The 21,972-nt window shown below is 44.2% G+C and overlaps 1 protein-coding gene across 7 annotated transcripts in view; it reads left to right on the forward strand.

The window, feature by feature from the left end:
• LOC106590020 (MAGUK p55 subfamily member 7) overlaps nt 1–21,972 on the forward strand; it is a 278,198-nt gene that overhangs the window by 72,404 nt on the left and 183,822 nt on the right. For 4 of the 7 annotated variants that reach the window (XR_014383065.1, XM_014180502.3, XM_082970645.1 and 1 more), the window contains one exon: nt 9,103–9,195. The exons of 2 other annotated variants lie outside the window; for them this stretch is intronic. The gene's annotated coding sequence lies outside the window, so the exon portion shown is untranslated. Of the gene's footprint in view, nt 1–9,102; nt 9,196–9,235; nt 9,296–21,972 lie in introns of those variants that run through there. One more of the 7 variants, XM_082970648.1, reaches the window with a different exon arrangement.

A 21,972-nucleotide genomic window follows, 5' to 3' on the forward strand; every position in this document is an offset into this window, starting at 1 on the left:
TTGAATGGTGTCTGTGAGTATAACAGAACTCATATGGCAGGCCAAAACCTGAGAGAATTCTGTACAGGAAGAGCCCTCTCTGACCATTTCTTGGCCTTCTATACCCTCTTTATCGAAAACAGAGGATCTCTGCTGTAACGTGACACTTTTTAAGGCTCCCATAGGCTCTCAGAAGGCACCAGAACGTTGAATGATGACTTTGCAGTCTCTGGCTGAAAAACAGTAGCGCATTTGGATAGTGGTCGATCTGAGAACAATGAGACGGGTGTGCGCGTGCACGTGAAGAGTCCATTTTACATTTTCAGTCTTTGAACGAAAAAGACGTCTCCCGGTCAGAATATTATCGCTATTTTACGAGAAAAATCGCATAAAAATTGATTTTAAACAGCGTTTGACATGCTTCGAAGTACGGTAATGGAATATTTAGAAATGTTTTGTCACGACATGCGTCCGCGCGTCACCGTTCGGATTGTGTCTTGAACGCAAGAGCAAAACAGAGGATGTTTGAACATAACTATGGATTATTTTGAACCAAAACAACATTTGTGGATGAAGTAGAAGTCCTGGGAGTGCATTCTGACGAAGAACAGCAAAGGTAATCCAATTTTTCTTATAGTAATTCTGAGTTTAGTGAACGCCAAACTTGGTGGGTGTCAAATTGGCGAGCTATCTACTCAGAATATTGCAAAATGTGCTTTTGCCGAAAAGCTATTTTAAAATCTGACACCGCGATTGCATAAAGGAGTTCTGTATCTATAATTCTAAAAATAATTGTTATGTTTTTTGTGAACGTTTATCATGAGTAATTTAGTAAATTCACCAGAAGTTTTCGGTATGTTTGCTAGTTCTGAACGTCACATGCTAATGTAAAAAGCTGGTTTTTGATATAAATATGAACTTGATTGAACAAAACATGCATGTATTGTGTAACATAATGTCCTAGGAGTGTCATCTGATGAAGATCATCAAAGGTTAGTGCTGCATTTAGCTGTGGTTTTTGTGACATTATATGTTAGCTTGAAAAATGGGTGTGTGATTATTTCTGGCTGGGTACTCTCCTGACATAATCTAATGTTTTGCTTTCGTTGTAAAGCCTTTTTGAAATCAGACAATGTGGTTAGATAAAGGAGCGTCTTGTCTTTAAAATGGTGTAAAATAGTCATATGTTTGAGAAATTGAAGTAATAGCATTTTTAAGGTATTTGAATATCGCGCCACTCGATTCCACTGGCTGTTGACTAGGTGGGACGATTTCGTCCCGCATACCTTAGAGAGGCTAATGAAAAACTGGCTAATGACTGACCAGCTGCTCTTTTTACAGTGGACATGTGTGTGTTAGTGTGCAACCTGACCTGGTGGCCAAAGCTGACCCTTTCCCTCAACATCCCCTCTTGGGACGTTTTTCCAGGTGGGGCCGCTGTTTGCTGTCTGAGTTCCAGTTACCCACCCCTTCCCTAGAGAGAGTGCCAGTTCCTAGATAATTTTAGTAGATGCTCTTATCCAGAGCGACTTACAGGGGAGATCAGGGTTAAGTGACTTGCTCAAGGGCACATCAACAGATTTTTCACCTAGTCGGCTCAGGGATTTGAACCAGCAGCCTTTTTATTACTGGCCTAACACTCTTAACCACTAGGCTACCAGCTTACAGGGCAGAGAGGGTGGGGCAGGCTATGCCTGAGAGTCACCATATGTTTATGCACTTGTTATTACATGTACCAGTGGACACATGAAAGGTGTGTGCTTGTGTAGCCTACTGTACGTACAGTATGGAACACATTCTGTGTGTTCATGGTCTGCTGTGTTTAAATATAAGAGACACTCTTGCCTGGTTAAAAGCCTGGCCGGATAGTTCTAGTAGTGATTCCATTGTCTCACATCAGATGGTGTCACTCCTACTCAACGCTCGTCCCTCAACCGATTTATCTTGTAGGACGTGGAACTTATCTCTAAAAATCTAAATTTTGCTCATCCGCCTAACACTAGTTCCTAATTCTGAAAATCACTCCGCTCTCTGTAGCGATGATGCACTGGTTACTACGGAAAACCATGCTCGATCAGCAAATTTGCTCCAGCTAGCATTCTAGTGCAAGCTTGTTTGAATGGCCAAACATCAGCTAGTTTGCCAGGTTCTTCATGACGTTGTATGACACCAAAGTTATGGGACTGTTCTCAGAAATCAGCATGTATCTGACTCTGACAGCTGGCATTGTGCCTCGCTACTTTGTAACAATTGGCCAACACGATAACATTGCACAGAGCAGTCAGCTGTGCTGTAGAACTTGGCGCATCAAATAATCAAGGCAGAACAGATATGAAAACACATTTTCTTGCATTAGTTAAAATGTCACCACACTAGCTAGCTAGAGGGAGTATTCAGCATTGCATATGTGAACTGGCATTGGTAGCATCCCTGCCTTTCATTTCATATGGGTTGATTTGAGACTGGTTCAGCCAGCAAGCAGACACTAGCTACAGTACCTTCAGAAAGTATTCATACCCCTTGACTTATTCCACATTTTGTTTTGTCTCAGCCTGAATTTAAAATGGATTAAAAAAAAGTTTTCACTCATCTACACACAATACCCCATAATGACAAAGTGAAACATGTTTTTAGAAATGTTTGCACATTTATTTTAAATGAAATTATGGCTGACTAGTCGATTGTGTGATCGATAGGCTGTTGGTCGACCAAGATGTATTTTTTTTGAGCAGTAGCAAATATATATATTTTATGGCACACAAGACAACTGTCTTATTCACAGCCATCTCAGTGAACTAATCCATTCAGGAGGCCAAGACTAAGCCATTGCGGATGCCGCGGGGATGGCACAGTTGAAGAAGGGGATTGTGGCTAAAATGCACAATGCAAGTCTCTAGAATACACGCTCTCCAGCCAATTTGTGCGCATTCATTGTTTAATAGCCTCATTGTGTGAATTGTTTGCATTTGATTGTTTGCGTATATCAATTCCCCATTACATATATTACCAGTAGTACATTAGCCATTCATTTCTATAATTTCTAGTCTACAATGTTTGTTTGGTTAAGATCATTTCTGTTAATATGTTCGTAAAGCATTCAGCCCCCTTGACTTTTTCCACATTTTGTTATGTTACAGCCTTATTCTAAAATGGATTCAACTGTTTTTTCCCCCTCATCAATTCTCCAGAATGACAAAGCAAAAACAGTTATTTTGAAATACCTTATTTACATAAGTATTCAGACCCTTTGCAATGAGACTCGAAATTGAGCTCAGGTGCATCCTGTTTCCATTGATCATCCTTGAGATGATTCTACAACTTGATTGGAGTCCACCTGTGGTAAATTCAATTGATTGGACATGATTTGGAAGGACACATACCTGTCTATATAAGGTCTCACAGTTGACAGTGCATGTCAGAGCAAAAACCAAGCCATGAGGTCGAAGGAATTGTCTTTAGAGCTCCGAGACAGGATTGTGTCGAGGCACTTATCTGGGGAAGGTTACCAAAAAATGTATGCAGCATTGAAGGTCCCCAAGAACACAGTGGCCTCCATCACATGTTAAATCCACTTCAGTTAGTGTAGATGAAGAAGAGGACACAGGTTGAAGGATTTTTAAGCTTTGAGACATGGATTGTGTATGTGTGCCATTGAGACGGTGAATGGGCAAGACAAAAAAATATAAATGCCTTTGAAAGGAGTATGGTAGTAGGTGTCACGCTCAACAGTTTCCCGTGTGTATCAAGAATTGTCCACCACCCAAAGGACATCCAGCCAACTTCTTGACAAAACTGTGGGACGCATTGGAGTCAACATTGAGGCTGTTCTGAGGGCAAAAGGGGGGTGCGGGTGCATCTCAATATTAGAAAGGTGTTCCTAATGTTTGGTATACTCAGTGTATATGTCAACAATCCTTTCTCCAAATGACTATACTATGGATTACATTTTGTGAAAATCCCCAAAATCATGGTATTTTTTATCTGAGTTTTGTGAGGAATCACTCTAGTAGTACTACTGCGGTGGACTGCCTCTAACTCTGCTCTGACTCCTCTGTCAGTGATGGGGCCAGCAACCTCCACTCTCATGCTCGCTCTCTTTCTCTCTCTCTCTCTCTCTCTCTCTCTCTCTCTCTCTCTCTCTCTGTAGTGTATCTCCCCATTAAAGTCAGTGTAGCATGATGCTTTGAAAGCTGTCCTTCAGCCTTTTAAATTATGTGTATGTGTTCTGATGCCTGGCATCCTGGTGGTTGGCGGAGGGGCGTGGAGGGGGGTTGGGCAGGGGGATGGAGCATTGGAAGTTAAGACCAGGTTTAGCCATTGTTCTTTCTCTTACGTCTGGCCTTCACAAGAGAAGGTCACGGTTGTTTTATAGGGTATCCTACATTTATTTGGGGTGGGCTACGGCAAACAGTAGCCTGACCATCTACTAATAGTTTATATCCCCACCTCCTCTCTCCATACAACATCTCTCAGTAACTAACTGACTGACTGCAGCTCCCTTGACTTGACCTAGCATACACTGACTGACTGAGTGGCTGATCTGGCTAACTGACTTACTGACTGAGGACATTGTTTATGGAGAATTTGCCCCATATTCCCACATTGTGGCTTTAAAGTTAACCCATCCCTCTACTCAGTTGGGGGCACTGCGTAGGTACACTACTACTTTATTAGCCTACAATGTGTAGCCTACCACAACTGTCAGAATGGAGGTTACCCAGCAACCCTGACATTCAGAGTGACTGGGGATAGTGGAAAGGCTTATGGGTACGTGCTGCTCCACATAGGGGAATATGGATTCTGGAGAGGTAATTTTTTAGATTAGTGTAGATCCGCAATAAAAATCTCTAGACAGATGGGGGAGGCTGGTTTGAAGATGCCATAGCCTAATACAGACAGAAGCATGTCTGTTCTATAAAATATATTCCCAAATAAATGTATTCTCAAATATTTTATTTTGTCTGATACACTGTGTGCACTGAACTAACGTGCATGATTGTTGATGACACACCGATGTTCAGATGAAGGGAATTAAATAGTCTATAATGCTCACGACAGCAGCGCTCAACTCAGACAGTGGTTTCTGGCCTACTGTAGCTGCTGAAGAAGTCATTCAAAGCCTATACTTCATCAGGATGTAACTTTTCAGTGCCACTATTTTTGCTATGTAATCTTGTTATTAAAACAAAATCAGACAACCCCATAGTAGAATTGTTTACCTATTTACCTTGTCTGCTTGTTCTTGTGTGTTCTATGCAAGATACAGTTTCCTCTCGAGTCACGTTGCGAGAGAGCCATAGGAGGGAGAGAGCCATAGGAGGGAAACATGTTATAAGGGAGTGCGTAACTGGCGGCAGGGAAGTCAGGCGCAGGAGAGCAAAACTTGGTAATCAACGGAGCAGTTTTATTCATTAACCAGAACCACAAACAAATGGGTACAAAACCCGTCGTGCACCAGAGAAAACGTGCACATGCACTTACAATAAACAATTCCGCACACAAAGACATGGGGGGAACAGAAGGTTAAATACACAACATGTAATGAGGGAAATTGAGACCAGGTATGTGAGAAGACAAGACAAAACAAATGGAAAATGAAAAGTGGATCGATGATGGCTAGAAGACCGGCGACGCCAACGCTGCGCCCCCAACAAGGAGAGGAACCGACTTCGGCGGAAGTCGTGATACATGTATTTGTCTTAAAAGGGCAATAACATATGTTGTAATAGAAAAAATATATTTATATTTTTTCTAGTGAATAATAATAATTTATGTATTCATATTTATAATAAAATAATAATTATTCATAATAATAACAATCAGGATGTTTTGTCCATTGGGGTAAATGCAGATGGACAAACCCCATGCTTCAGCCTATATTCATTTTATAGCCATTATGCTTTATCAATTGGGATACAGGTGATAATGCTTATTGCTAATAGCACGTCTGATAATGTAGCCCATGCGTAGGCTATATGCATGGTCCATATGTTAAAATAATTGACATTTCTTTTGCGATATGTAATTGGGCCCCTTTCTGGAGGAGGAAATTATATTTTAGATGGTTTCAGCATAATTTTAATTTAATACAGTTTGGAGAAGAATGTCCTTTTAAAAATTCATCAGGGCTGAGCATCTCAGTCCTTCTACATAATAATTCTCCCAGGGAGGACACCGGACCCCATAAAAGCAAGGGGACTGGAATTGGTAAAACCCGCAATTTAATACATGTACACAATTCTTTCCCTCTTTCCCTAAAAGCATGAAGGTCTTGACTTTCTTACATGAAAGGATAGGTTAACTTGGCCCCAGATAATCGATCTAAGATCGACTTCAATTTCGGTCATGGGATTTTTTGTTGCTTTAACCCTTGTGTGTGGGCGTGTGACAGAAGAAAGAGAGCCCTACACGCACAAGTCCAGCCCTCTCAGGTGCTGCTCTCTGAGTGAGGGTGGTGACAGCAGGTGTGTCTCTCTCACTGGGGGCCTGTCCTATTGACTGTGTGACCTCATCAGGTGGTGCCAGTGGAGATGGCCACCAGTAATCTCATCCGCTGCCAGTGTTCTATTGTCATTCAAAGCAGTCGGGCACAGACAGGACTGAGTGAGAGAATCAAGGGGCTGAGGAGGGGGTACACCTTGGCTTAGCTTCCAACCAGCTGAGTTGTTAATCCCGTCGAACGAATGGCCATTCTGGAACTTTTAGGCCACTCTCATTTCTAACCGCCTGTCTAGCCACACACACTATCTCTGCTCTCTCTCTTTCCATTCTCCTCCCTCAGTCCACTCGTTCAGTCGTTTCTCATGCAGAGAGTGCAGGTCTTTGTGATGTTCTAACCCATAGTACTATGGCTGGGGGAGTTTAGGTCACATTCTTTATCATGCCGCATTCCACTGTCTCTCACACACACACACACACACACACACACACACACACACACACACACACACACACACACACACACACACACTTCTGTTTCAGGGATCACCTCTCTATGGCACAGACGTAATTCAATTTCATTAATGCACGGCGGCATGGCATGGCATGAGAGACTTATCTTGGGAAACCAGTGCCCGGACGGACGAAGTGGGGGCTAAAAAACACTTCAGTTTATTACAAAAGCTCATTAAGGAGAAAGGGTTCTTTCTACACTGCTGGACCCAAGCAGACAGACAGGTCACATATCCAGGGTGGCAAAATACAACCATGCCAGCCAGAAGAGGAGCTCTAGCCTCTCTCTCTAGCATCCTTTTGTAATCTCCATAGCATGCTAGCAGATACCCAAAGACTTGTAGTCATTGCACTACGCTAATTAGCATTGGCTCGCTAAACTGCTTCTAATAGGCTTGTCACGATACCAACATTTTACAAACGATACGATACCAGGCCAAGTATCTTGATACCGAGTAGTATTGCAATACCACGAGGGAAATAAATCAGTGGCCTAGCATCCTGTTTGCCCCGTCCCCTGGACGCCTTCACGTTTTTGAAATGTTCTCCACTGTTCATTTGCTAGTATTTGCAAAGGCCTACCTGTGATTTGGCTGAAGGAATGGGAGGAAGGAATATACATCAGTGGAGGCTGCTGAAGGGAGGACGGCTCATAATAATGGAAAGGCGCAAATGGAATGGCATCAACACACACACACACTCTCTACCACAAACACACACACACACTGCTCCCAACTTTTAAAACGTTAGGCGCCAAACAGAATTTAAGGAGCACAATAAATAAAGGTTTGATGTAGTTTTGGCTTCAATTAGGCCTATATAAATCCTACCTTTTTGAAGCACTTCTCATGAGTAGCACAGCCTTTTTCTTTCTTCATGTGCCAATAAAATGTGCCTAAACTTATTGTCAAGTTACCAGGTTGTTAGCTAGCTAGGCACCATGACTGAACAACGTTGTTTGTTATCAAACCAATAATTAGCGACCGCGGCATTAGTTTAAAATGGCCTGCGACATGGTTTGTGAAATTATATCAAATGCGCGTGAAAAAAAGGCATCTCCGGGAATATGGGTCAGATTTTTGTAAACGTTTAGGCTGGAGACAGGCCGTTTTTCTTTGCTGTGAAGCTGCAGGCATATATGTAGCTGAGTGGTGCTCCATTTTCCATATCTGACACTCAGGGGCTGCATGACAGTGAACTTGCAAAGTCTACTCCGACTGGTTTTTGCTCTTGAATATAACCAGACCCTGATGAGTCTTCTGTTAGATTTATGCATTTGTTACATTGGAGCAGCGCGGAACTAGCAGTGTTGATACAATGTATGATTACACCTGCCACAAGTGATGTGAGCATGAAAGTGAAGTGGATATCATTGGACCTCTAGTGGCTGCTGCTTCAATTCAACTGAGTTTATAAACTAAACGGACTTTATAAACATTCTATAATAGGCGCCAGCATGTTCTATAGATCGGTAGGGCTGAAAAAGTCAGTAGTATCATATGAAAGGGTACTAAGGTATTCAAAAATGTTGGTATCATAAGTATCATGACATTTTGGTACCGTGGTACCAGTATAACGTGCAACACTAACTTCTAGCTTCTTTCATACTGGACACAGACATGAAAATGGTATCCACGAGCTCATCTGACTTTGGGAAGTAGATAAAACGCCTCATTGCTAAAATCCTAAAGTATTCCCTTAATAGGATAGCGGAGTGATTCGGAGTGATACGTAGTCTCTCTCACCATGCGGAAGGCAGCACAGGAATGAGTTGCAGGGAATGCCTTTCATGGTCTACTCTGGACTACGCTGTATTGTTTCTGTGTGCAGTCAGCCCCATCTAGTGGTGATCGGTGGTAAATGCATTTGAGGATATTTTCTGAATTACTTTTGTCCCCATATATGAATGGCACTTCCTCAGAAATGTTTATAGTAACTCCTGTCTATCTCATCTGTATTCAGTGTGTAAAATCATTTAATTCTCTCTCTCTCTCTCACAATTCAATTCAATTTAAGGGCTTTATTGGCATGGGAAACGTATTTTAACATTGCCAAAGCAAGTGAAGTAGATAATAAACAAAAGTGAAATAAACAATAAAAATGAACAGTAAATTCCAAAAGAATAAAGACATTTCAAATGTCATATTATGTCAATATATATCTCTCTGACAGGCTCTATAAGGCGGTAGAGGGAAGTGAAGGGGTGGAGAGTTACGAGCCTTCTGGCACACTAACTGAAGGAACCAGAGTAACAAGTCTGATTAGGTGAGTTGCTGCTACCCTCTCTGGGTGTGTCTTTGCCTTAGTGTGTGTGCCTGTTTGTATGTGTCTGCCTGTGTATGTGTGTGTATGGAAGAGAGCTCAGGTAAGCCCTTTGTATTGTCTGTTAATCGCGGCTTAGTGTGTTTCTCCTTTCCTGTGACTTGCTTTCTTTTGAACATAGGCCTACTATGTAAGCCTAACTGGCTGACTAATTGTTTGCTGAAATGGTATTATATCTGTATGATATGCGCCTACTGATTGCTAGTAATTCTAGCAGCCTTATTAGGCTGCATCTCAAGTGGCACCCTAGTATTCCCTTTAGTTCACAACATTTTGACCAGAGCCCTATAGGCTTTGGTCAAAAGTAGCGCACTATATAGGGAATAGGGTGCCATTTGGGACAGAGCCAGAGACTGACTCACCAGATGGCCCAGCTGGTGTCTTCTGGGATAGTTGAACTTTGATCTTCACTCTAGAACCTCAGCTTATATGCTAGCCTGACCCTGAACAGAACACCTGCCTTCAGACTGGAAGATCTCTGTCTCGGGTCTCTCTCTCTCTCCTGCTTTCTCTCTCCCTCTCTATCTGTCTATCTCTCTATCAACTGTAATATGTAAAAGACAGACTGCCTGAAGGGCTTACAGAAAATGTAACATGTCAAATTAATTTGGTTTCCATCACTTTTTATTGAAACAAGGCAGGGAAACTTTTAATAGAGTCTTTAATGCATTAAAAGGGCTTGGTCCGTGTGTTAATGTGTTGCGTGGAGGGAAGACCCTGCTGTGCACATAAAATGACCTCAACGTTCCTGGGGCAGACACTGGAAAGATGGGTTCATATACTGTACACACACACACACACACACACACACACACACACACACACACACACACACACACACACACACACACACACACACACACACACACACACACACACACACACACACACACACACACACACACACAGAGGCGTGTAGCCTAGTCGTTGCTGGTTCAAATCTCAGAGCAGACTAGGTGAAAAATCTGTTGATGGGCCCTTGAGCTCGCACTTATGTCACGTCCTGACCAGCAGAGGGAGTAATTGTATTAGTATTTGGTCAGGACGTGGCAGAAGGGTTTGTGTTTTGTATGGTTTTCTAGTTTGTCTATTTCTGTGTGGCTCCCGATCAGGAACAGCTGTACGTCGTTGTTCCTGATTGGGAGTCATATATTAGTTGCTTGGTTTCACCTGGGGATTTGTGGGTAGTTGTCTTTAGCACTGCTGTTGTGAGTATAGCCTGTTAAACTGTCTTTTGTCGTTCTTGGTTTTGTTATTTTTTTCCGTGCTCTCTGTGTTTAATAAATATTCAAGATGAGCATCCACATTCCTGCTGCGTTTTGGTCATTACAATACGACGACACCCATGACAACTTAACCCTGATTGCTCCTGTAAGTCGCTCTGAATAAGTGCGTCTGCTAAAATGTCGAAGAAAAAAGCACACACACACACATAAATACACACACGCACACACACACTTTATGTGGAAAGACTAGCCTCACATGAGCAGCATATGGCCCTGGTCTGGCTCTGTACTGATCCTGAGCTGTAAAAACACCGCACCTTCACCATGACCTCCCAACCAACCAACCACACGCTGAAATCTTTTGGAACTCCATCCGAGGCCTGTTAGGTCAGAGGTTCAGCCATTCAGGCGAAGGTTCCTGTGGTGTAGATATAGCAGCCTGCTTAGTTCCTCTGTTTAAGGTTAAGGCATCCAGCCATATCCAATCTATGCTCAAACTTTTTGAGGTATTTGAAAGAGATATGGTCATCTCCATGTAAAAGGGACCATGAGCACTAACATGTGAAGTTCATAGGAGCATGTCAAATGAAAGCTAAATCTATATTTCTTTGAAAATAACTCATGTATACATTTCTTAACCATCTTCCATCTTGATTTCATGTCAAACAGATGGAAAAGGGGTCTTAGAAAAATACCTCTGTCAGCTAATATCAACATTTAGATTTAGTTTATGAAAAAAATTCTGCCTTGTTTAAGTTGTGCAGTTAAAAAAAATTATGATTGCTTAGGCACTATCTTTGAAACTATAGGCTATTTTTGCAAAACTCTATACACTATTGGTTTCTGAGAATATGAAATATACTTATTCATGTCACTGAGGGAGAGAGGTTAATGTATAACGTTTACATTATGTAAGGATATGTTATTTTTAGCCATCAGGGATCCTATGGGAGGGATCCTCTGGTAGGAGAAGAGACACAGTCTGGTACCAGGCACCATGACAGCCGTGAGATGGGGTGGAGTGAGCACTTTGGAGTAGAGGTCAGATGAAGTGAGGAAGAACAGATATCACTAAGGCTATGTCTAGCAGCAGAAATGCATTGGCTGTTCAGATTAGAGGTCGACCGATTAATCGGAATGGCCGATTAATTAGGGCCGATTTCAAGTTTTCATAACAATCGGAAATCGGTATTTTTGGACGCCGATTTGGCCGCCGATTTGGACGCCGATTAGACCTTTATTTAACTAGGCAAGTCAGTTAAGAGCACATTCTTATTTTCAATGACGGCCTAGGAACGGTGGGTTAACTGCCTTGGTCAGGGGCAGAACGACAGATTTTTACCTTGTCAGCTCAGGGATTCAATCTTGCAACCTTACGGTTAACTAGTGCAACGCTCTAACCACCTGCTTTACGTTGCACTCCACGAGGAGCCTGCCTGTTACGCGAATGCAGTAAGAAGCCAAGGTAAGTTGCTAGCTAGCATTAAACTTATCTTATAAAAAACAATCAATCAATCATAATCACTAGTTAACTACACATGGTTGATGATATTACTAGTTTATCTAGCCTGTCCTGCGTTGCATATAATCGCTTAGGTATACGTTGCTCCAACCATAAACATCAATGCCTTTCTTAAAATCAATACACAAGTATATATTTTTAAACCTGCATATTTAGTTAATATTGCCTGCTAACATGAATTTCTTTTAACTAGGGAAAATGTGTCACTTCTCTTGCAAACAGAGTCAGGGTATATGCAGCAGTTTGGGCCGCCTTGCTCGATGCGAACTGTGAAGACTATTTCTTCCTAACAAAGACAGCCGACTTCGCCAAACGGGGATGATTTAACAAAAGCACATTTGCAAAAAAAGCACAATCGTTGCACGACTGTACCTAACCATAAACATCAATGCCTTTCTTAAAATCAATACACAGAAGTACATATTTTTAAACCTGCATATTTAGCTAAATGAAATCCAGGTTAGCAGGCAATATTAACCAGGTGAAATTGTGTCATTTTGCATTCATTGCACGTAGTCAGGGTATATGCAACACTGGGTAATTTGTCAGAATTTTACGTAATTATGACATAACACTGAAGGTTGTGCAATGTAACAGGAATAACGTTTTGTTTTCGAGATGATAGTTTCCGGATTCGACCATATTAATGACCTAAGGCTCGTGCTTCTGTGTGTTATTATGTTATAATTAAGTCTATGATTTGATAGAGCAGTCTGACTGAGCGATGGTAGGCAGCAGCAGGCTCGTAAGCATTCATTCAAAATAGCACTTTTGTGTGTTTTGCCAGCAGCCCTTCGCAATGCATTGCGCTGTTTATGACTTCAAGCCTATCAACTTCCAAGATGAGGCTGGTGTAACCGATGTGAAATGGCTAGCTAGTTAGCGGGTGCGCGGTAATAGCGTTTCAAACGTCACTCGCTCTGAGACCTGGAGTAGTTTTTTTCCCTTCCTCTACATGGGTAACACTGCTTCGAGGGTGGCTGTTGTTGATGTGTTCCTGGTTCGAGCCCAGGTAGGAGCGAGGAGAGGGACGGAAGCTATACTGTTACACTGGCAATACTAAAGTGCCTATAAGAACATCCAATAGTCAAAGGTATATGAAATACAAATCGTATAGAGAGAAATAGTCCTATAATTCCTATAATAACTACAACCTAAAACATCTTACCTGGGAATATTGAAGACTCGTGTTAAAAGGAACCACCAGCTTTCATATGTTCTCATGTTCTGAGCAAGGAACTTAAACGTTAGCTTTTTTACATGGCACATATTGCACTTTTACTTTCTTCTCCAACACTTTGTTTTTGCATTATTTAAACCAAATTGACATGTTTCATTATTTATTTGAGGCTAAATTGATTTTATTGATGTAGTATATTAAGTTAAAATAGGTGTTCATTCAGTATTGTTGTAATTGTCATTATTACAAATAAATAAATAAATCGGCTGATTAATCGGCATCGGCTTTTTTGGCCTGCCAATAATCGGTATCGGTATTGGCGTTGAAAAAAAATCATAATCGGTCGACCTCTAGTTGGGGCGGTATGCAAATTGGAGTGGGTCTAGGGTATCCAGGATTATGCTGTTGATGTGAGCCAGGACCAGCCTTTCAAAGCACTTCATGGTTACCGACTTGAGTGCTACGTGGTGGTAATCATTTAGGCAGGTTAACTTCACTTCCTTGGGCACAGGGACTATAGTGGTCTGTTTGAAACATGTAGGTATTACAGACTCGGTCAGGCAGAGGTTGAAAATGTCAGTGAAGACACTTGCCAGTTGAGTACACGTCCTGGTAATCCATATCGCCCCACGGCTTTGTGAATATTGACCTGTTTAAAGGTCTTGCTCACATCGGCTACCGAGAGAGTTATCACACAGTCGTCCAGAACAGAAGATGCTCGCGGCTGGGTTTCCCTTTTTAGTCCATAATAGTTTTCAAGCCCTGCCACATCCGATGAGCATCAGAGCCGGTGTAGTAGGATTCTATCTTAATCCTTATTGACGCTTTTCCTGTTTGATGGTTTGTCTGAGGGCGTAGCGGGATTTCTTACAAGCGTCCGGATTAGTCTCCCGCTCCTTGAAAGTGGCAGCTCTAGCCTTTAGCTCGATGCGCATGTTGCTTGTAATCCATGGCTTCTGGTTGGGATATGTTCATAAGGTCACTGTGGGGACCACGTCGTCGATGCACTTATTGATGAAGCTGATGAGTGAGGTGGTAACCTCCTCAATGCCATTGGATGAATCCCGGAACATATTCCAGTCTGTGCTAGCAAAACAGTCATGTAGCATCTGCGTCATCTGACCATTTCCGTATTGAGCGAGTCAATGGTACTTCCTGCTATAGTTTTTGCTTGTAGGCAGGAATCAGGAGGATGTAATTATGGTCAGATTTTCCAAATGGAGGGCGAGGGACAGCTTTGTATGCGTCTCTGTGTGTGGAGTAAAGGTGGCCTAGAATTGTTTTTCCTCTGGTTGCACATGTGATATGCTGGTAGAAATTAGGTAAAATGGATTTAAGTTTGCCTGCATTAAAGTCCCCGGCCACTAGGAGTGCCGCTTCTGCATGAGCATTTTCTTGTTTGCTTATGGCGGTATACAGTTGGTTGAGTGTGGTGTTAGTGCCAGCATTGGTTTGTGGCGGTAAATGGACGGCTACGAATAAAATAGATGAGAACTCTCTTGGTAAATAGGGTGGTCTACAGCTTATAAGTAGGTACTCTACCTCAGGCGAGCAATACCTCGAGACTTCTTTAATTTAGACATTGCGCACCAGCTGTTATTGACAAATAGACACAAACCCCCGCCCCTAGTCTTAACAGACGTTGCTTCTCTGTCCTGACGATGCATGGAAAATCCCGCCAGCTGTATGTTATCCGTGTCGTCGTTCAGCCACGACTCGGTGAAACATAAGATATTACAGTTTTTAATATCCCGTTGGTAGGATAGTCTTGATCGTAGATCATCCATTTTGTTTTCCAATGATTGCACGTTGGCCAATAGAACAGATTTTAGTGGAGGTTTACTCACTCGCCGAAGAATTCTCAGAAGCCAGCCTGACCTCCGCCCCCCTTTTCTCCGTCTTTTCTTCACGCAAATGACGGGGATTTGGGCCTGTTCCCGAGAAAGCAGTATATCCTTCGCGTCGGACTCGTTAAAGAAAAAAATCTTTGTTCAGTTCGAGGTGAGTAATCGCTGTTCTGATGTCCAGAAATTATTGTCAGTCATAAGAGACGGTAGCAGCAATAGTATGTACAAAATCATATTATGTACAAAATAAGTAAAAAAATAAGTTACAAACAATGCAAAAAAACTAACAAAATAGCACAATTGGTTAGGAGCCTGTAAAACGGCAGCCATCCCCACCGGCCCCATTCTAATGATAGTTACTCATTACATCCTCCATTTCTTTAATCTTCCTGCACCTCCCTCCCCTCCTCTCTCCACCCCCCTCCTCTCTCCATCCCCTCTCCCTAACCCTAACCCTCCCTCTCCCCCTAACCCTCCCTGTCTCCCTCTCTCTCCCTGTCTCTCCCTTTGTCAGGCCAGGCCTGGTTTGTAGCTGCGTCTTAATTTAAGAACCCCAATCCCACATAAACTTAACAAGTATTACCGACTATTACCGCCCTGCAGCCTCCCGTCTGGCCATTTTCACGTCTCCTAAACACAGTTCAATCTTCTGCTCTGCCCGTCCAGCAGTGCTTCGCCTGATAGGGAGTGTGTGTGTGTGGTGTGTGTGTGTGTGTGTGTGTGTGTGTGTGTGTGTGTGTGTGTGTGTGTGTGTGTGTGTGTGTGTGTGTGTGTGTGTGTGTGTGTGTGTGTGTGTGTGTGTGTGTGTGTGTCTTTCTGCTCATCCAGCGCAGCTCTCCTAATAGGAGAGGACAGGGTGACATTCTGGCATGCCTCTGGAGAACAGCTAGGCTATTCAACAATGTGTACACACAAACACACACGCAAACTGTACCCTTTTTTCAACAATTAATTTTAATATTTTCCACAAACAGAGCAGCGTTTTGCTCCTCGGTCCTGGCGTCCAGGAGTATTTTAGTATTAATATTTAACAATATTTCCATCGCAAAATGTCAAGCGCATGAGTTTGCGAGCGTTTCCCTTGACCACAGTTTAATAAGCTGTAATTATATACCGTTCATGAAACATACTGCGGCTGTGTTATGTGTTTATTGTTAGGTACATGTATTTTGACGTTCCTAGTATTTTAATATTCAGTCTGTATAGTTTCTTTATTGATTTGCTGAATGATCTAATTTGAAAGGATCATTGCTACTCTGTATCTGAGTCCCAAATGCCACCCCATTCCCAATTGTGCCCTATATAGGGAATATAGTTCCATTTGGGATACAACCCGTAACAGTGTTTTTTCGTGACTGCCACTCCTTAATGGAACTTGAAGTGAAGGGACCCCTCATTTTCAGGACCATTTATATACCCTTTCTGATCTGCACAAAAACACCCTTAACCTGAAACCCTCCCAAACCTCATCCTCTATATTTCTAGAGGTGCTCTTTCTCTTCCCCTCCCTTGTCTCTCCTTCTGTTTTTCCCTCTCTCCCTCTATCTCTCTCCTCCCTCTGTCTCTCTCTCTCTATCTGTCTCTCCCTTCATCTCTCCCCCTTTCCTCTCTCTAACCATGCAGCACCACAGCACAAATATTTGGATGTGTGTTTTATGGACTGGAAGCGCGCTCTGTCTGTCACAGTATGCTCTTTATGGGGAGCACGTGCACACGTGTGAAAACAAGATAGTGTACTCTTAAAACTGCACGCGCCCACTAATGACACGGCATGCCTTTAACAACAGCCTGCGTCTGAGGCGTGAGTTACTGCCGCGGCAACGGGTTACGAGACAGAGACCAAGGGAGACCCGGCACTCAGATATAGATACACACACACACAAACAGGGCTCAGATTTACAGGCGGAGGGGATCTTAGGAGGGATTTAGAAGGGTTGGGGAGGAGGGAAGGACAAATAGGAGAGGAGGGAAAGGGGGGATAATGGAGGCAGAGGGGTGTGGTATACATGTTGTGTATTTTATTTTCTAGCTTGGAGATAGTTGAACATTCACACACTAGAAGTCTGTGGATCTGGTCTGTGGATATCCTACTTGCTGTGTTCACTATCAGATCACCCCAGGAGAGGGCACCAGTGAGCTCAGGCCATACTAAAGAAATTGTACACGAGAGGGCGACTTATTTTAGCACAGCTTTGCTGATCTACGGTATGAGCTGCAGCACAGCTGTGCTAGAAATCTTGTTTAATACAACCTCAAGTGTACAATAGCTTTTCTACAACAGATCACCAATTAAAAAATAAATTAAAACATTTATAAATGTCTTCATAGGCTAGTATTTCATCCCTGTAACGCCCTGGCCATAGAGAGGGGTTTTTTGTTCTTTATTTTGGTTAGGCCAGGGTGTTACATTGGGGTGGGCGTTCTATGTTCCTTTTTCTATGTTTTTGTATTTCTTTGTTTTGGGCCGTGTGTGGCTCCCAATCAGGCAAAGCTGAAGCTCGTTGTTGCTGATTGGGAGTCACACATAAGGAGCATGTTTTTCCTTTGGGTTTTGTGGGTAATTGTTTCTGTTAGTGTTTGCACCTGACAGGACTGTTTTGGCTGTCAGTTTTCTTGTTTTTTGTAAAGTGTTCACGTTGGTCTATTAAATTCTTATGATGAACACTAACTCTGCTGCACCTTGGTCTCTCTCTTCAGACAGCCCTTACAGAATTACCCACCACAAAAGGACCAAGCAGCGGAGGAAGGAGCAGCACCAGGAGAGCAGCATGATGGACTCATGGACGTGGGAACAAATCCTGGACGGAGAGGGATCATGGACTCAGGCTGGGGATTATCGCCTCCCGCAGTGGGAGATCGAAGCGGCGAGAGCGGAGAGGCGATGATATGAGGAGAGAGAGCGCAACAGGCACGAGAGGCAGCCCCACATTTGTTTTTGGGGGGGGGGGCACACGGGGAGTGTGGCAGAGCCAGGATTTAATTCAGGGCCAACTCCCCGTGCTTACAGGAGGCAGCGCAGTACTGGTCAGGCACCGTGTTATGCGGTAAAGCGCACGGTGTCCCCAGTACGCATTGATAGCCCGGAGCGCTACATGCCAGCCCCCCGCAAGTGCCATGCGAGAGCAGGCATCGAGCCAGGACGGGTTGTGCCAGCTCAGCGCGTCTGGTCTCCAGTGCGCCTCCTCGGTCCAGGTTATCTTGCGCCGGCGTTGCGCACTGGGTCTCCAGGGCGCTGGGAGGGTCCAGTTCGCCCAATGCCTGTTCTCTGCCCGTGCCGGGCCGAAGTGGGCAGTCAGCCTGGAGTATGGGTAAATAGCGTAAAGGCCAGAACTCCAGTGCTACCCCACAGCCCGGTTTATCCTGTGCCTCCTCCTCGGTCCAGGCCTCCAGTGGATCTCTCCAGCCTAGTCCGTCCTGTGCCACCTCCCAGGACTAGACCTCCAGTGGGTCTCCCCATAATGGTCAGTCCTGTGCCTGCTCCACGGACCAGGTCTCCAGTGGGTATCGCCAGTCCGGAGCCGCCAGAGCCGCCCGCCAGTCAGGAGCCGCCAGAGCCGCCCGCCAGTCAGGAGCCGCCAGAGCCGCCCGCCAGTCAGGAGCCGCCAGAGCCGCCCGCCAGTCAGGAGCCGCCAGAGCCGCCCGCCAGTCAGGAGCCGCCAGAGCCGCCCGCCAGTCAGGAGCCGCCAGAGCGGCCCGTCTGCCCGGAGCCGCCAGAGCGGCCCGTCTGCCCGGAGCCGCCAGAGCGGCCCGTCTGCCCGGATCAGCCAGAGCGGTCCGTCTGCCCGGATCAGCCAGAGCGGTCCGTCTGCCCGGATCAGCCAGAGCGGCCCGTCTGCCCGGATCAGCCAGAGCGGCCCGCCTGCCCGGATCAGCCAGAGCGGCCCGCCTGCCCGGATCAGCCATCGCCGCCCGCCAGCCGGGCGCAGCCATCGCCGCCCGCCAGCCGGACGCAGCCATCGCCGCCAGCCGGGCGCAGCCAGGGTCGCCCGCCAGCCGGGCGCAACAAGGGTCGCCCGCCAGCCGGGCGAAGTCAGGGTCGCCCACCAGACCTTCGGCGCGGCCAGGTGCGCCACCTAAGAGGGCGACGCCAAGGGTGGGGCAGAGGCCACGTCCCGCACCTGAGCCGCCGCCGTAAGAAGGCCCACCCAGACCCTCCCCTTCAGTGTCAGGTTTTGCGGCCGGAGTCCGCACCTTGGGGGGGTACTGTAACGCCCTGGCCATAGAGAGGGGTTTTTTGTTCTTTATTTTCGTTAGGCCAGGGTGTTACATTGGGTGGGCGTTCTATGTTCCTTTTTCTATGTTTTTGTATTTCTTTGTTTTGGGCCATGTGTGGCTCCCAATCAGGCACAGCTGAAGCTCGTTGTTGCTGATTGAGAGTCACACATAAGGAGCATGTTTTTCCTTTGGGTTTTGTGGGTAATTGTTTCTGTTAGTGTTTGCACCTGACAGGACTGTTTTGGCTGTCAGTTTTCTTGTTTTTTGTAAAGTGTTCACGTTGGTCTATTAAATTCTTATGATGAACACTAACTCCGCTGCACCTTGGTCTCTCTCTTCAGACAGCCCTTACAATCCCTCCACGAGAATATAGTCCCTACACAAATCTATGTTTTCCAGCCAAGCCGGCCGGTTGTTTGTTCTACTGTATTGGCATTGTTATAATTTAAACTGACTGGCTGTTTGTTCGATTGGAATTGTTGCCAGCTAAGCCCTCAGGTCGTCCGTTCGACAGGTTGCTATGGGCAGGCACCGCAGCTGCTGACAGTGATAGCGTTGTCCGTGGTGCAGAATTTAGCGGATCAATCATCATGCTCATCAGGCAGAAATACACTGTAGGCTACACTTGCAGCCTGCTGCCGGACCATTTTACAGAAAGTGGAATTATAACACAGACAATTTAGTTATTTTAATCACCCACTAGACGATTCTATGCATACTCTTCCCCCTTACCCCTTGCTTTCCCCCTTCTCCCTTGCTAGCTAGCCAACTACACAGCTAACACAAAACTGAGACAGAAAACCAGCTGCATTTTGTTTTGTTTTACATGGGTATTGACATGTCTTTGTATATACAGTTGAAGTTTACATACACTTAGGTTGGAGTCATTAAAACTTGTTTTTCAACAACTCCACAAATTTCTTGTTAACAAACTATAGTTTTGCCAAGTCGGTTAGGACATTTACTTTGTGCATGACACAAGTAATTTTTCCAACAATTGCTTACAGACAGCTTATTTCACTTATAGTTCACTGTATCACAATTCCAGTGGGTCAGAAGTTTACATACAGTAAGTTGAATGTGCCTATAAACAGCTTGGAAAATTCCAGAAAATTATGTAATGGCTTTAGAAGCTTCTGTTAGGCTAATTGACATCATTTGAGTCAATTGGAGGTGTACCTGTGGATGTATTTCAAGGCCTACCTTCAAACTCAGTGCCTCTTTGCTTGACATCATAGGAAAATCAAAAGAAATCAGCCGAGACCTCATCAAAAAAATGGTAGACCTCCACAAGTCTGGTTCATCCTTGGGAGTAATTTCCAAACGCCTGAAGGTACCACGTTCATCTGTACAAACAATAGTACACAAGTATAAACACCATGGGAACACGCAACCGTCATACCGCTCATCCTAGAGATGAACGTGCTTTGGTGCGAAAAGTGCAAATCATTCCCAGAACAACATCAAATTACCTTGTGAAGATGCTGGAGGAAACAGGTACAAAAGTATCTATATCCACAGTAAAACAAGTCCTATATAGACATAACCTGAAAGGCTGCTCAGCAAGAAAGAAGCCACTGCTCCAAAACCACCATAGAAATGCCAGACTACGGTTTGCAACTGCACATGGGGACAAAGATCTATCTTTTTGGAGAAATGTCCTCTGGTTTGATGAAACAAAAATAGAACTGTTTGGCCATAATGACCATCGTTATGTTTGGAGGAAAAAGGGGTAGGCTTGCAGGCCGAAGAACACCATCCCAACCGTGAAGAACTGGGGTGGCAGCATCATGTTGTGGGGGTGCTTTGCTGCAGGAGGGACTGGTGCACTTCACAAAATAGATGGCATCATGAGGCAGTTAAAGTATGTGGATACATCTCAAGACATCAGTCAGGAAGTTAAAGCTTGGTCGCAAATGGGTCTTCCAAATGGAGAATGACCCAAAGCATACTTCTAAAGTTGTGGCAAAATGGCTTAAGGACAACAAAGTCAAGGTATTGGAGTGGCCATCACAAAGCCCTGACCTCAAAACTATGGAACATTTGTGGGCAGAACTGAAAAAGCGTGTGCGAGCAAAGAGGCCTACAAACCTGACTCAGTTACAACAGCTCTGTCAGGAGGAATGGGCCAAAATTCACCCAACTTATTGTGGGAAGCTTGTGGAAGGCTACCCGAAACATTTGACCCAAGTTAAATAATTTAAAGGCAATGCTACCAAATACTAATTGAGTGTATGTAAACTTCTGATCCACTGGGAATGTGATGAAAGAAATAAAAGCTGAAATAAATTATTCTCTCTACTATTATTGTGACATTTCACATTCTTAAAATGAAGTGGTGATCCTAACTGACCTCAGACAGGGAATTTTTACTAGGATTAAATGTCATGAATTGTGAAAAACTGAGTTTAAATGTATTTGGCTAAGGTGTATGCAATCTTCCCGACTTCAACTGTATCCATAAAAATTATGCTGATGCATGATTTCGCCAGTATCGGAAAATCTGTCTGTCTCGTCCGATACGTTCATTCTCTATGCGATGGGTGAGATCGCTATTCAAAGTAAAACAATTCTTTGTAGAGGTTAGCGAGGCAGACAAGGTTTGTACAAACCCCCGTTGTTGCAAACCTAACCTAATGTAGCAGGCGTAAAAGAAACGTAGAAAAAACTGTCGGTGGAGGTTCTCTTCTGCACTGTTCAACCAATCCAGTAAATGTGGAGGAGGAGTTA

Source organism: Salmo salar, chromosome 29, assembly GCF_965601325.2.
Source record: "Salmo salar chromosome 29, fSalSal1, whole genome shotgun sequence".
Classification (NCBI taxonomy): domain Eukaryota; kingdom Metazoa; phylum Chordata; class Actinopteri; order Salmoniformes; family Salmonidae; genus Salmo; species Salmo salar.